This window comes from Mus musculus, chromosome 6, assembly GCF_000001635.26.
Source record: "Mus musculus strain C57BL/6J chromosome 6, GRCm38.p6 C57BL/6J".
Lineage (NCBI taxonomy): Eukaryota > Metazoa > Chordata > Mammalia > Rodentia > Muridae > Mus > Mus musculus.
In genome coordinates this window covers 58,131,383-58,146,830 of record NC_000072.6, presented here as the reverse complement: position 1 = coordinate 58,146,830, position 15,448 = coordinate 58,131,383, and positions in this window count along the sequence as shown.

Below are 15,448 nucleotides of genomic sequence, written 5' to 3'. Positions count from 1 at the left end.
AGCTTCAACAATGTAGCCCCACTGAGACCAAAGAAACAAAGTAATGAATTGTATTCAAGGTTTAGGATTAATAAAATGCAATTTAAGGACAAGACAGATTTCCCAGTTACCCTGAGGTCTTACCAATGATATTTCATGCTGCCTTTTTGTCTCTCTCTCTCTCTCTCTCTCTCTCTCTCTCTCTCTCTCTCTCTCTCTCTCTCTCTCTCTCTTCCTTTCTTCCTTCCTTCCGTCCTTCTCCCCCCTCTCTCTTCTCTTTCTCTCTCCTTCTCTCTCTTTCTTTCTCACACACTCACTCCTCATGTCTTATTTATGATCTTTAAATTACCTATTTTTTTTTCATTTTACACTCAAATTGGTTTCATGCACTTAATAATATTTGACATCTCAAAGGTTGCAGACGTATCCAGCAATCCCTAGCAAGAGTTTGATGAACTCATCATCAGTGGATTCTTTGCTGATTCTGTCTTCTTTCAGAGGAAAGAACTGATGTTCTAGGTTTAAATTATAAGAGAAAACCACAGTAATCAAAACTATAAGGTAAACAAACAAACAAACAAAAGAAAAGAAATAAGGAACTAGAGAGTGTTTGATTAGAGAACTATTCAACTGTTAAGAGTATATACTGTCTTTGTAGAGGACCTGAGTTTGGTTCCTGGCACCCATACTGGTTAGCTCATAACTAGCTATTACTCTAGCTCAGGGAATCTGATGCTCTTTCTAGACTCAGCAGGCATTGAACCTACACATGCCCATACTCCTCCCCACATAATTAAAAATAAATTTTTAAAAATGTCACCTAAAACTTCATTATCTAGAGAGAACTAACTGCTTTGGGCATCTTGGAAGCCTCTACTGTAGACATTTCTTGTGCACACATTTACCAAATGTATATTAATGACTGTAATGATTTCAAGTGCCATCTTGAAATCTTCCATATTTAGGCATTCTAGCATTACGCATGCCATTTAGAAGGTAGCACCATGTTTCTGCAGCTGAAAGAAGCGTTTGTGAGTATAATCAAGAATTAATTGCATTTCCTATTTTTGTTTTCTGAACAAAATTCATTAAGTCATTATTTTTGAATTTTTATCCTCACATCTTGAATGTATTTTTCTTTTTGCTATGGCATTCTTACCAAACATCCCCAATGCTTCTCTTCCAAATGTGTCTACATTCACTAATTCTTTTTTATCGCAGGAGCTTTGTAAATTCTATTAGAGGAGACAGTCCACTCTCTGAGGTCAGTCCCTTCCACATTTATCACAGCACTGCATTTCCCCATCTTCTGACTGTACTGAGGCTGCTGTCTCCAGGGCCCGTAGACCTCTGGAAGGGCACACAGATCTGGGCCTTTATCTCAGACATGAGATCTACACCAGGCTTCCGACATCCACTGCTTGGGTTTCCTCAGTCATTTCTGGGTTTTTCACTGACTCAGTCCTTTATCATCCTCTTTTCTGGAGCTATTCAGACTTAGGCATTGTTTCAGCTGCAGGCACATCGGACTCTAAATCTGTAATTCAGCCAAACTTCTATTCTGATCTGAGTCTTTCCAACCTTCAACTCAGTATTTCTGCTTGGCTGTCTCTTTGGAACCCTGGACGTGGCATTGGCCCTCTACCTTATCATCATCTTATGCACTTTGGTGAATGGACATTTTAGGCTTCCAGTTATTCTTGCCACCACCATAGCTCTTCCATTTTCAATATTTCATGCACTGTGAGAAATTCTTGGCTTGATCTTCAAATCAGACCCTGAATCTTACCACTTCTTATTTGTTCCATTTCTACCTACGAAACACTCTTTGCCTAGATGGTTGTGACAGCTTCCACACTAAACTCTCCTATTATCCCAATCTTCTCTTATACAAGTCTGCCCTTTGCCCCTCCTAATTCCACACAGAGATTAGAGTGAACCTCCCTCACAATGCATTGATGAATTACTATGTCACTTAGGGTCATAACTCCAGTCCTCTCAGTGGCCCCCATACGGACTTCCACACTCACCTTTCCTTCTCACGTCTTTCCTTGTTAACTCCTCACCTGTATACATTGAGCCTGTTTTCTAGCTGCCGCCATAGAAGGCCAGAAAGTTCTGGTCTCAAGACTTTTACACTCAGGGCTCTTCTGATAGAATGTTCTATCCGTAGTTACAGCATAGCTGACCCTGCCCTCCTTCAGCCATTTTCTCCTGGGTCATATTCCTAAGGATTATTCCTGTGACTTCTTCATAAAAGGGGAAAATTCCCACACCTTTTCCTTGTCTAGGCTCTTCCATTTCTGCCTTATATTCCATGCCCATAACAATTCTCACATATGGCACACTCTAGATTCCATTTCATTTCTTTGTCTGTCTTGGATTTCAGTCAGAGAGCTCCAAGAGAGGAAGGATATTCATTTCTGCATCTTGAGACTATTACGACTCTTTAAGACACAGCCCACTTGGTAGGTAAATATGGTTGTAAATGGTTTCCTTCCTCTTATGGTTTCTTCGCAATATTTTCTTTGCAAACCAGAAAGATCTTTCCAAAAACACTTAATTATTTCATCGCTTCATTTTAATATCATTCAATGCTGTTCAGTTGTTCACAGGATGAAGGCTTATATTCCTGATGTAGTTGTGGAGTCTTGTCCTCTGGAAACTGTGCTTGCTGCTTCATTGCAAATCATGACACTTGATCTCTTATATCTAAGCTACCTTGGATTCTCTAGAAAGTTCTCTTGTCTTCCTACCTCTGCTCCCTCTGGCCAAGCTGTCCCCTGCAATTAGTGTTTCCTTGATATTTTATAGAACAAAAAATCATTCTATTTGTATTTAAGGAGATGATTAGTTATGCTCTTAGTAACTAATGCATAAAAATCAAGTTGTCTTGGAGTGTGTGTATGTATGTGTGTGTGTGTGTGTGTGTGTGTGTGTGTGTGTGTGTGTGTATGTGTGTGTGCCTGTGTCTGTGTCTGTGTCTATGTGCATTTGCACATGTGTGCCTAAGCATGTAAAGGACAAAAGTTGACTCTAAATGGCTTCCTTATTTGCTTTCCACTTTAATTTTTGAGTCAGAGTCTCTCACTGAGTCTGGAGGTCACTTACTTGGCTGGTCTGGCTGGCTAGCGAGCCCCAGGGATCGTCTTGCCTCTCTCCCTGTCTTTAGGATTACAGGTGCATGCTGTTATGCCCAGCATGTACTGTGGCTGACTCAACATCCAGTTTTGGTATTAGATAGCTTAGATAAGCAGCTGTATCTACTTATTCATTCTTCATTTATTCATTTCTTTGTAACAAATATACATAGTGTCTGGACAAAGCACAGATTTCTTAAGGCCTCAAAGTGAGTTGTCTGTCTGACTATAGGTGTGGGGTGGAGTTCCAATACTAACAACTGCCCCAGATCCCCAGTATGGATCAGGTGCTATATGCAGATCTGGGGACACAGAGACCTGTGAAAGAAAGGCAACTCCCTCTGCATGCTGGAGGTCAAGGGAGCTGATAATAATGTGAAACCTCGGCACAGTGCTTCTACTGTTCACCGACGGCCTATTTGTTTGCCACCTCTATTAAGTTATTTTCATTTTTTTTCATGGATTCTTTGGGCTTTGTAAATATGATTTAAAATTCTAGTAAGTGCTTCACCTAATGTTAATAGAAATTATCTGCTCTGAGAAAAAGGGATGAACTGAAATTTAAATGTATAGGTAGTGACTATAAACAATTATGGCAACATTCAAGTAATGACATTTAAATGATGCATTTATTCCTTTCAAATAATAGCAGAAGGGGACCACTAAGTAATGGTAGGAAGAATTTAATATTTACCCATTAAATTAAAACATTATTCAAATAGAGGGACACTTCCTTTTCTTATCTCATGTTCATCTCCCAAGTGAATTAAAGCCATTATAAGGAATTGCACTTTTATTAGCTGCAGCAAATCACATGCTTAGCAGATTTACTATATCCTGAATATCACCACTACTATCACCAAACATTTACAGGGAACCTATTGTAGACAGGAGATGTACTGCTGAGAGTTTTGCATCTCTCTGGAAAGACGGCATATTTCTAACAGAGACAAATAATAATACATTGCGTGTCAAACAATAAATGAAACTTAAAATATGTGCAATTGGAGTTTGACCAGGAGTCCTCAGAAGGAGGTGAGTGTTGGTCAGGGCTATATAGCAGAAGGCACCTACTGTGTGCACTATAGAGGAAAGGGACTAGGATCAGGTCAGGGAGTGTTATGAGCATAAGAGCTGAGTACAGGTGACCCCAGAGTCGTATTATGCATGAGTTTATTGATCTGTAAACAATGCAGAGATACACATTGAACTGGTAGGCTGGCTAGAGTATTTACTAACCCTCATGCGGTGCTTTGAATGAGAATGGCCCCATATGAGGTCATTTATATGTTTGAGTACTTGGTCCCAGGTCATGGAATTGTTTGGGAAAGATTGGAAGGTGTGGGCTTTGTTGGTGGAGGTGTGTTACTGAGGGGCAGCAGGAGGGAGTGCTTCAAGTGTCCATTCTCAGTGTATTTTTGCTCTGCTTCCTGTTTTTGGACTGGGATATGAGCTGTCAGCCCCTGCTACAGCACCCAGCCTGCCTATGACCATGATCCTTGCCGTGATGGTAGTGGGCTCCTTTCCCTGAGCACTGTAAGACCTAATTAAACCCTTTTCCTATAAGTTGCCTCTTCTTATAAGGGGTTTTGTCATGAGATTTTTTTCAAAGCAATAGAAAAGTAACTAAGACATCATCTTACATGAATATACTACAGAGCTTTTAGACTTAACAAGTCACTCCTTTACATATTATTCCATTGAGAGAGAGAGAACATTTTACAAATCAGGAAACAGAAATATGAGTTACCCACAGATACTCCCTAAGGCAGCAGTAAAAAGGAGAGTCAGAATTTGAATCTAGATAGGTCTTCTCCCAAAAGACTGATGGGTATGGACACAAAGGTTGTGGGATGCATCCCTCATGTTTCGTGTGTGTGTGTCTGTGTGTGTGTGTGTGTGTGTGTGTGTGTGTGTGTGTGAGAGAGAGAGAGAGAGAGAGAGAGAGAGAGAGAGAGAGAGAGAGAGAGAGAGACAGGCAGGCAGACAGACAGACAGACAGACAGAAAGAGACAGAGACAGAGACAGAGACAGAGACAGAGACAGAGCCCAATTGATGTTTAATAGGGATACAATACAGTTCCTTACTCAGCCTTATCTTTGTAAGGAAAGATTGGCTTCCTTGTCTGGGTGGGAAAGGCAGAAGGTACTGAAGCAGAGAAAAGGAAGAAATCTAAACCTGACAGAGTGTTAGGGACATGGGCTTCCATCAGTTCTTCTCAGTTATATAAGAGTTAAGACAGCTGGAGTCTCTGGTGAGGGGACTGTAAACACAACCCCATCATTTTCTCCATGCCATTCACATGCATTTACCTTCTGTGGTGTCAATGTGAAAAACATCAGAAAGCCTAAGTTAGAACAGGTTTGATTTGGAGTACAGTAGTAGGAGTAAAGGAGTAAAGACCATGGGTCACTATGAGGGTAGGTTTTATGGAACTCATTGCCTGGATGGCCTACAAGAACAGGAAAGATAGATAATGAGTTAGGGATTATAACACAGCCTCTGAGAGGCAGTGATAGCTAGCAGGACAAGGAGAATTCAGGGAAGCTGACTCTAGGAAATAATAAAAGAGCCTTTGATAAAGCCAGGATATTCAGATATTCAGTTAAGACTTTTAAATTGTTTAGTCTTCAGCCTCCCCTGTATACTGGTATCCATAGACCTTACTGGTGATATCTCTCTCTCTCTCTCTCTCTCTCTCTCTCTCTCTCTCTCTCTCTCTCTCTCTCTCTCTCTCTCTCCTGAACACTTCCTTTGAACATTCTTCTTTTTATTATAAATTTCAGCGAATAATGGTAATGGAGATGTTGCATATAATAGTAGATGTGGTATTTGGAGAGTGGAATGCCTACATTTCCTCCAACACTTTTAAGGATTGCTTACCAAAGAAAATGTCTTGTGTTGTTTTCCAAACATAACCAGAATATTTTGGGGATACCTGCAATAGAGAGCTCCCAGCCGGATTCAGGCACCTACATCCAGAGAACCCCACATACCCCTCACAAGCTGATTGTGCAAAACTATTAATCCTTGTGAACCCTGTTTGCCATCCAGAGAGAAGGATGAAAATCATGTCTATCACACAGAGTTGTGGGAGTCATCAGAATCAATGCCTCTAAAGCACTTTGGAGAGTGCTGTGCATAGGTAAGCACCATTATCTGGCAACCATTACTGTAGAATCGATTGACTGAAGCTCTTTCACATGATAAATGCCCACACAGGAGCACCATGCATGTTGTGTAGACATAGGCAATGTACATGGATATTACCATGTATACAGCTGGGCAGCAAATTTAGCAAGGAAGTAACAGAGGAGCAGACAGCACAGGGCTCATCAGATTCTTGATAAGCTCAAGGTGAAAGACTTCTCTTGTAAAATATGGGAAGCCACAGGCTGTCTGCCTATTAGGAGGCTGGTACACAATGGAGAACAGGAATGGATTAAAATACCTGCTGAGCCTGATTCAAGCCAGTAATTGCTTGAGCCCCCAAAGCATAGGGAGTGAGCACTTTTCTCTCTTGAGCTATTGCTTTCTGATTTTACTTATTTATTTTTTACTAGAAAAGTGACACACACTCAAAGTGAGCATCTGACATGGTGTCATTTGGGAAGAACAAGCCATGCATAAAAACCCCAGTCTAAGTACTCACTGTTGCTCTTCTGGTTTATCCATGTCGGTTTTCTAGAGCTGATACTATGCATTCAAGGCTGTATGCTTTTCCTTAGTGTAGCCTTCTATTATATGAATTGCCCCTATGTCTTTAATGACTTTGCATAAACACTATTTTAATGGGCACATGATGGTTAATAAAACAATGGCTCTCTTTTATACTACTTTACTAAAGTGAAACTTCTGGGTTCTTTTCACTTACTTTTTGTAAACAATACTACAATGAACATCTTCATGATAAAGTTTCTGATTTGAGCATTTATTTATTTATTTATTTATTTATTTGATATTTTCTTCATATACATTTCAAATGCCATCCCGAAAGTTCCCTATACCCTCCCTCTGCCCTGCTCCCCTACCCACCCACTCCCACTTCTTGGCCCTGGCATTCCCCTGTACTGGGGCATATAAAGTTTGCAATACCAAGGGGCCTCTCTTCTCAGTGATGGCTGACTAGGCCATCTTCTTCTACATATGCAGCTAGAGATATGAGCTCTGGGGGTACTGGTTAGTTCATATTGTTGATCCACCTATAGGGTTGCAGACCCCTTCATCTCATTGGGTGTTTTCTCTAGATTCTCCATTGGGAGCCCTGTGTTCCATCTCATAGATGACTGTGAGCATCCACTTCTGTAGGCTTTTTTTAAATTAATAAATTATAAGAGGAAAACTCTAACTCTGGGAGATGCACTTTTCTTTCATATTTTTCTTTTTTAAAAAATTGGGTACATTGCTCAGAGAGTATATTTTAAAATTCACAATTCTCAAATATTTAGCTCAATTGTGGTAATATTTTGGCACTCATAGAAGAAAATCTTGTTCTCTAAGATGCCCTAACACTGGAATATCCATTAAAGAGCATGAAGAGAAATGGCCAGTAGGAGAGAAATCCTCTGTATTTTTAGCTCTCAAAGTTCATAAGAAGTGAGTTGAAGAGTTATCTTCTTTCACACACCTAAAATACTTGTATATATAGGTTAGAGTCCATGTTTGTATGGATACTTCTTTCCTACAAAACTCTTCTATAGAGGGCACTGCTGAATGTCAAAGTTATTTGCATATTCTCATTTGGCTCCTTTGGCTTAGTGGGCAAAGGATGGCCCTCACGTGCTTGTCAACTGTCAAGCACAGAATAGGAGGGACCCACTTGGATTATTCCTCCATGTTGAATTATAGCCTACCAATGGATTCTGGGTGAGGGACAAACACTCTTTTCAGTTTTGTATCCACTGAGGAGCCCATCATGCTCCAATAAATAGATGCACATTAGTTAAACTTAGTGTCCATGAAGCAAGAATTCTCAATAGAGGAATCTCGAGTGGCCAAGAAGCACTTAAAGAAATGCTCACCGTCCTTAATTATCAAGGAAATACATATCAAAACAACCCTGAGATTCTACCTTATACCAATCAAAATGGGTAAGATCAAAAATTCAAGTGACAGCATATGCTGGCAAGGATGTGAAGACAGGGAATCCATTGCTAGTAGGATTGCAAACTTGTAGAACCACTGTGGGAATCAATCTGGTGTTTTCTCAGAAAAATGGAAATAGTTCTACCTGAAGACGAGATATACCTCTATTGGGCATATACTCAAAAGCTGCTCCACCATACCACAAGGATATGTGTTCCACAATGTTCATAGCAGCTTTACTCGCAATAACCAGAAACTGGAAACAACCCAATGCCCCTCAACTGAAAAACAGATACAGAAAATGTGGTTGTTTTACACAATAGAATTCAGCTTTTAAAAACAAGGATATCATGAAATTTGTAGGCAAATGCATGGAACTAACACAGACCCAAAAGGACATGCATAGTATATACTCACTAATAAGTGGATATTAGCCATAAGGTACAGAATACCCATGACACAAGGAAAACAAAATAGTCATAGGAGGCAGAGGGAGAGAGGAAAGAAGATGGGAGAGGGGAGGGAGAGGGGAGTGGGGGGCATGGTCAGGTGTGTGGAAAGACAGGAGAGAGACCCAGAGGCCATGAGAATGAATGGAAATCTGCAGCTGCCAGGGGTGGGTGGGGTGAGGTGAATCTTTAAGAAGACCCAGAGAACTGAGATGGTAGATGCTCCCAGGAGTCAATGTGGGTGACTTTAAGAAGTGAGTTGAAGAGTTGAACCTGAGAAGACTACCCGGCAGGATCCCCCAGTAGAGGGATAAGTATACTAACTCATTCACAGAACTTTTGACCCAAAATTTGTTTTGTCTAAAAAAAATGCAGGGACAAATATGGAGCAAAGATATAGGAATGGCCAACCAATAACTGGCCAAATTTTAAACCCACACCATGGGCAAACACTAGTCCCTGACACTATTAATGATACTCTGTTATGCTTATATACAGGAGCATAGCATAACTGTCCTTTGAGAGGTTCTACACAGCATCTGACTGAAACAGATGCAGATATCCACAGTCAAACATTGGATGGAGGTCAGGAACTCTTATGGCAGACCCTGAAGGTCGTAGGAACCCCACAGGATGACCAACAGAGACAACTAACCAGACCTTTGGGAGCAATCATAGACTGAGCCACCAACCAAAGAACATACAGGGGCATAAATGAGGCCCCTGGCACATATGTAGCAGACATGCAGCTCAGTCGCCACATGGGCACCCTAACAACTGGAGTGGAGGCTCTCCCTAAAGCTGTAGCCCGACTGTGGTATCTTCTCCAACAGGGCTGCTCTGTCTGGCCTCGGTGAGAGAGGATGCACCTATCCTGGCAGAGACTTGATGAGCCAGGGTTGGGGAGATATTTTGGGGGGTGGGTGTACCCTCTCACTGGAGAAGCAGATGAGGGATGGGTCTTTGTGGGGGGACAAGAAGGAGGCAGCATTTGAAGTAAATTAATTAAATAAAAAGCAAAAAAAAAGACGTGAATGTAGGGAAGGGCTTTGTAAGTATGAAGTGGGGGTGGTATAAGGGGTGAGGAATGAAAAGAGAGGGTGAGGGTACAAATACTCAGAATATACTATCTGTGTGTGAAACTATCAAAGAACACATTTAATAAAGGATATAAAAGGATGCCTTCAAATGACTGAAAGATGATTCAGTGGGTAGAGTACTAGCTATACAAGTGAGGACCCTAGTCTTGATTCTCAGAACCCATGTAAAGTTGGAAGCAGTAGCTATGTCTGTAATTCCAGCATGGTGAAGCTGAGATGGGAGGCGAAGACAGGATAATCCCAAGAATCTCTTGGGCTAACCAGGTCTATGTAGTGGTGAACAATAAGAGATACTATCTCAAAGAAGAGGCAAGGCAGAGACTGACACCTGTGGATGTCTTCTGACCTTCACATAAGTGTACATCTTAATTTAACACTCATCATGCCCAGGTCTAAAAGAGAGGTTTATGTACTTCAAGACTGACTAGACTTCCAAGGATCCACAAGTGACCCCCCCATTCTTCCAGCAACTGTCTCTCTATGGATATATTTATGAGTATAAAATTTACAGAGGCTTTAGGCATGGTAATATTTCTGATTTTCTACTTTTATTGAGAGATCCTACATTTTACTGGAATCTGTTTACACTATCACAAGTTAGGACAGCTCATTGATTAATCTGTGATTATTTTTACTACTTCAGAGCAGGCCACTACATTGCACAATAGCAAAGATACTTGTTTCACAGGAATAAGAAGAATCATTATACATGTGAAACCATCTCATGTTCACTTCATATGAAAATAGCCTGAGATTATTACATCAAATTGTTGGGGTAGGCACTAAGTTGACAAGATGTTTTTCTGATTCTGGATAGCAATGAGGTTCAAAGGAGTCAGGTAATTTGCTCAGCATCACGGGGAATAAGCCAAAACCAAGAACAATTCTGACTCTTGCATCTTCTGTCTGACTACTGTTTGAAGGTAGAAGACTAGGCATGCTTTCCCTTATCTGTGGGCTTGACCAGCTCCGCTAGGAAGTCAGTGGTAAGAGAGATGACATAGAGGAGGATGCAGGGTGCCTTAGTAAAGCTGAAGCTGAAGTGGATCTGCTCCTGGGCCAGGTCTGGAGCCAAGTGCTGCTACTGGTCTGCAGATTTCTCGGCCCTGCTGCCTGTCTCTCTGGCAGTAACCACTCGGGCCTGGAAGTTATAGCACAGCCACATTCCCTCTTCAAAAAAGGCACCAACATCTGTGGAGAAGGAAGGACAAATGTGAAAAATGATAAGAAAGGTCTGAGTCCTATGTTAGCTATGCTTGGAATTTGGGTGAATCGTTGTTATTGATACAAATACTCTATTGAAAATAAATCATGTGAGGAGCCGCCCTCACATTCGCCATTACAAGATGGCGCTGACATCCTGTGTTCTAAGTAGTAAACAAATAATCTGCTCATGTGCCGGGGTAGTTTTCCACTCCATGTGCTCTGCCTTCCCTGTGACGACAACTCGGTCGATGGGCTGCAGCCAATCAGGGAGCAACACGTCCGAGGCGGAGGACAATCATCCATAAAAGGGACAGGGTTTTGTCATTCGCTCCTCTCTCCTCTTGCTCCTGAAGAAGTAAGCAATAAAGCTTTTGCCGCAGAAGATTCCGGTTGTCCTAAGCGTGTTCTTGCCAGTGGGGAAAAAAAGCTCGGGATAAAATCATGTAGCAGAACAAAGAAACCTGTAAGATTAAACTATAATAGAATAAAAAAAACTTAATATAGGAGGTGCATGCCTTTAATCCCAGCACTCAGGAAGCCAAGGCTGGAAGAGTTCCTATTAAAGGCCAACCTGGGCTGCATAGGAAGACTTTGCCTAGAAACAAATACAAAACAAGGAATTAAAGGCACACAACTAAGATCATATTAGAAAAATAAACCATATATAATATGCCCTGGATTTCTGGCTAAAGAGAGTACTGAAAATAAATGCAGAATTACAACACAAACTTAAGAAGCCCATAGGGACTGGATTTGATTTGAATATTCAAACAGCAAAAGTGTTAAGCTCTAACACTTGAGAAGTTTTGAGGGCTTCAAATCACAAGATAGGACATTAGAGAGACCTGGTTTCAAATTGAGCTCTGTGGTTCCTGATCTGCCTTACTGAAACTTCACCAACCTCCACAGGCCACAGTTTTTCATCTTTGAAGCTGATGGTAATTAGGACTCAATATACATTACCTATCAGCATTAATATCCTTATTACTAAGAAATTATTAGAAAGATCACTGGCTCTTTATGAGTCAGCTCTTGCCTATAGCCTAAAAATAAAAAACCTAAGATCTATAGCAGAAGGTAAAATAGAAGGTGGCACATCCAGGAGCCCTTGGAAAGAGTGAGGCAGGGAGATGTGCCACTGAATTGCAGGGGAAATCCAATGTATAAAACTGAGGAGAGGTAACCAGCCAGATGGCAGAACTTCAATTACTTTAAATGGGATATTTGAGTTACAAGCTAGCTGGGAACAAGCCTAACTTAAGTCCAAAGCATTGGAAATAAAGATAATCTTCCTTGACATTATTTGGGAGCTGGGGCAGACAGAAAAGGCTGAATGGTTACAATTATTATTTTTGTTGTCTGAGACAGGCTGCTCTCAAACTCACTGCCTTCCTGCTTTAGCTCACAAGTACTAGGATCACAAGCCTTCATCAACACACACCATAGTGTTTGTTTATTTAATAGGTGTGAGTGTGTATGTGTGTACACATGTTATGTGCCACAGTACATATGTAGAGATCAGAGGACAACTTGTGGTTTTCTTCTTCTCCCATGTGGGTCTCTAGGCACAACTCAGGCCATTAGGCTTGTTGGCAGTTTACTGCTGAGCCATCTTGCCAGTCCCAGCACTGAAGTATTTAGTAATATACTTTCATCTTTGGAATTGGCATTTATTATTTCTGAAAAAGTGATTATAGAAGAGTGGTGTCAGATACCCCCAAAGGACTTTCAGTCTTGTCAAATGCACTGAGTTGGGTCAATGGCTTGAATCTCTGTTTTCTTGTTTGTGAACTGGGTCCTGGTAGGTATATCTAAGGATTAAGCAGCTATGTATGTGTGACACAGTGCCTGGTGCCTGGAAATAATAGTGTTTAGTGTTTAGTAAAAACTGCAGTTTTAAGACTGCCTACTACTGTCTGTTATGTGTGGCTGATGTTTCCTCTAACCTTTACCCCTGACCATTGCACAAATGCCACAGTCCAGTGTCAGCCCATATGGGCAAACAAACAAACAAACAACAAAAACAAAAACCAGAGCTGGAACTTAGGAAGAGTTATTTATGTGCACCTTATTAAGATATTTTCAACATTGAGATGGGTGATTTTAGTTTGTTCACAGTTACTCTAGCACATTCATTTAAAACAATAGTCAAATTCACTACAAACATACTGTACCAAGTAGGACTTTGGCAAATTATGAAAGAAATAGTCACAAGAGAAATGCAGCAGAAATTCAGTTAATTTAGGTTATACCACAGTGCTTACTTTTGCAATGGAACCCAACCACAGGTCAGTGGCTCTCAGTGGTGGGAAACATCTGAGTTCCCACAGTCCAGAATTCTGTGACACCGTGGGCCATTCAAACCATCAGACAATCATTGCAAGCTTCCACAGAAACTACTGGTCTTATTCCAGTTGCCAAAAGCATCAGGCAAGTCAACATTTGGTTTCTTCTTGTTAAACACAACTTGCTATTTCTGCTTATGCCATTCTCATAATGAAAACTAAGAAATTGAAACTAAGGGAACAGCCCAAATCTTATGGCCCCATGTTTTACATGCACAGGTATATGGGGAAACCTCACAGTAATGGAAATCACAAACATGTGGCTCCAAACATGAACTCCCCAGGTCCCACCCTGAAACATTGTCATAACATGAAATCCTGTTGTTACCATGAGATTAATTCCATATCCAGTCTTAGAAAATTAACTAATAGTCAAATTTTAAATAATTTCTGTATTTTAGATTATATGCTATTACCTCTTTAAAATAAAAATTATTAAATGTTATAATATGGGAAAGTTCATATCATATAACATTGAGAATCAATACTGATCCTTCCCAAGGGATCCTTTGACCCCAGATGAGGACCAGAGCCTGGATTCGAAGCAGCTAAGAGACACAAATAATCCTAACACATGAACAGCTGACAGGAAACAGGACACATTTACTTCTGAATTGACAAAAGACTTAAGAATTTATGATCATAAACTGTAACAATACTTTTTAATAACATTTCACCAAATAACTGATGGCAACACAAATTTTCTAAACACTGTAAATGAAAGGCACATGCACATACAATATACTTTCTGTATTATATCATTTATACCCACATGGAGACCCCCCTGCTAGCTAAATTGATACTAAATAAGTCTGTAAGAACAGTCCCTTATTTTCCACTCTTGTGCCATTTCCAATACACAGAGGCACACATTTATACTTATCAATAAGGATTATAATATACTCTTTAAATTTCATTTTAATACAAAAACTTAGAAAATAAAGACACATGTATTTTTCGTATTAACATGTAGTTTTATCAGCTCTGATCTTAACAAATGTGTGTTAAGAAAGTCTACAGGAAAGGATGCAGCCCAGTCCCTATGGAGACCAGTACTTTTTATGCTTAATCAAGGATGACTGAATTTAGGCTTTAAATTTCTTTCAGGTAGAATCAGGTATGAAAGCAGATGCCTATAATCTCAGCACACAGGAGGTTAAAACAAGTCTATCTAAACACACACCTTACCTCACCGCCACCATCAAAAACTTTTTTCCAGAAGAAACAGGCTCAAATTCACCCAAAGCCATCATCTACAGATTCCTCCTTGTCAGGTCTGGAACTCGCCTTCATCTATGAATGACCCTCAAACCTCTGAACATCACAAGGTCATTCTCAATCCTAGTTTCAAAGTAAAGGGGGGAGGGAGACCAGCAATGTGAAGAACACAAAACAGAAACAAGTAAGACACACCACGTTGTCATTTTTAATGTTTGAGAAATTTGCTGTGCACATTAGTTTACAAGTTCACAAAACTCTTAAAACTTGTTTTCGTAACTTTGTCCAACAACGGACTCAATGAGAAGGCCTCCAAGCTCTGTTAGTCTTCCTGTTCTTCCTCTGACAGTGAGCATATACTCTACTCTCTCTCTTCTATTGTGTCCCTTAACCTGAGCTCTTGCTATTCAGGATGACTGTGTCCCAGTCTCCCTAGATGTTGGAACTGCACATGTAAGCTAACATGCCTGAAATAATATTGTTTCTTTCAACTAACATCTATGAAAAGACCTTAAATTCTTTATTGAGAACTTATTCTTCATTTCTACTAAATATTTTAAACAAAAGTTAAAGAAAGAAAACATGTCAGACTTGAAGGTATATATATTTCATCATTTTTCCTTTGTTTCCTGCCACAAAGTTCCAAGTCACTTTAACATTCCCTGTTCTTCTCATATCCCATAATTTTATATTCGAACTACCACACAGCAATATGTCTGACCCTGTTCTTTGGTTATCCACATACATCACACATAATACAATGTCTCTTACAGCCATTTGTTGCTGATACTTTGTTTGGGGAGACAAGCTATGGTTCAGGCTACCCTGGAACTTGCTCTGTAGCTCAGGCTAATTTCAAAGTTACCATCCTGATTCTCTTGTCTCCTCCTTAAGTCATGAGATTATAGGTAGAGGCCACCAATCC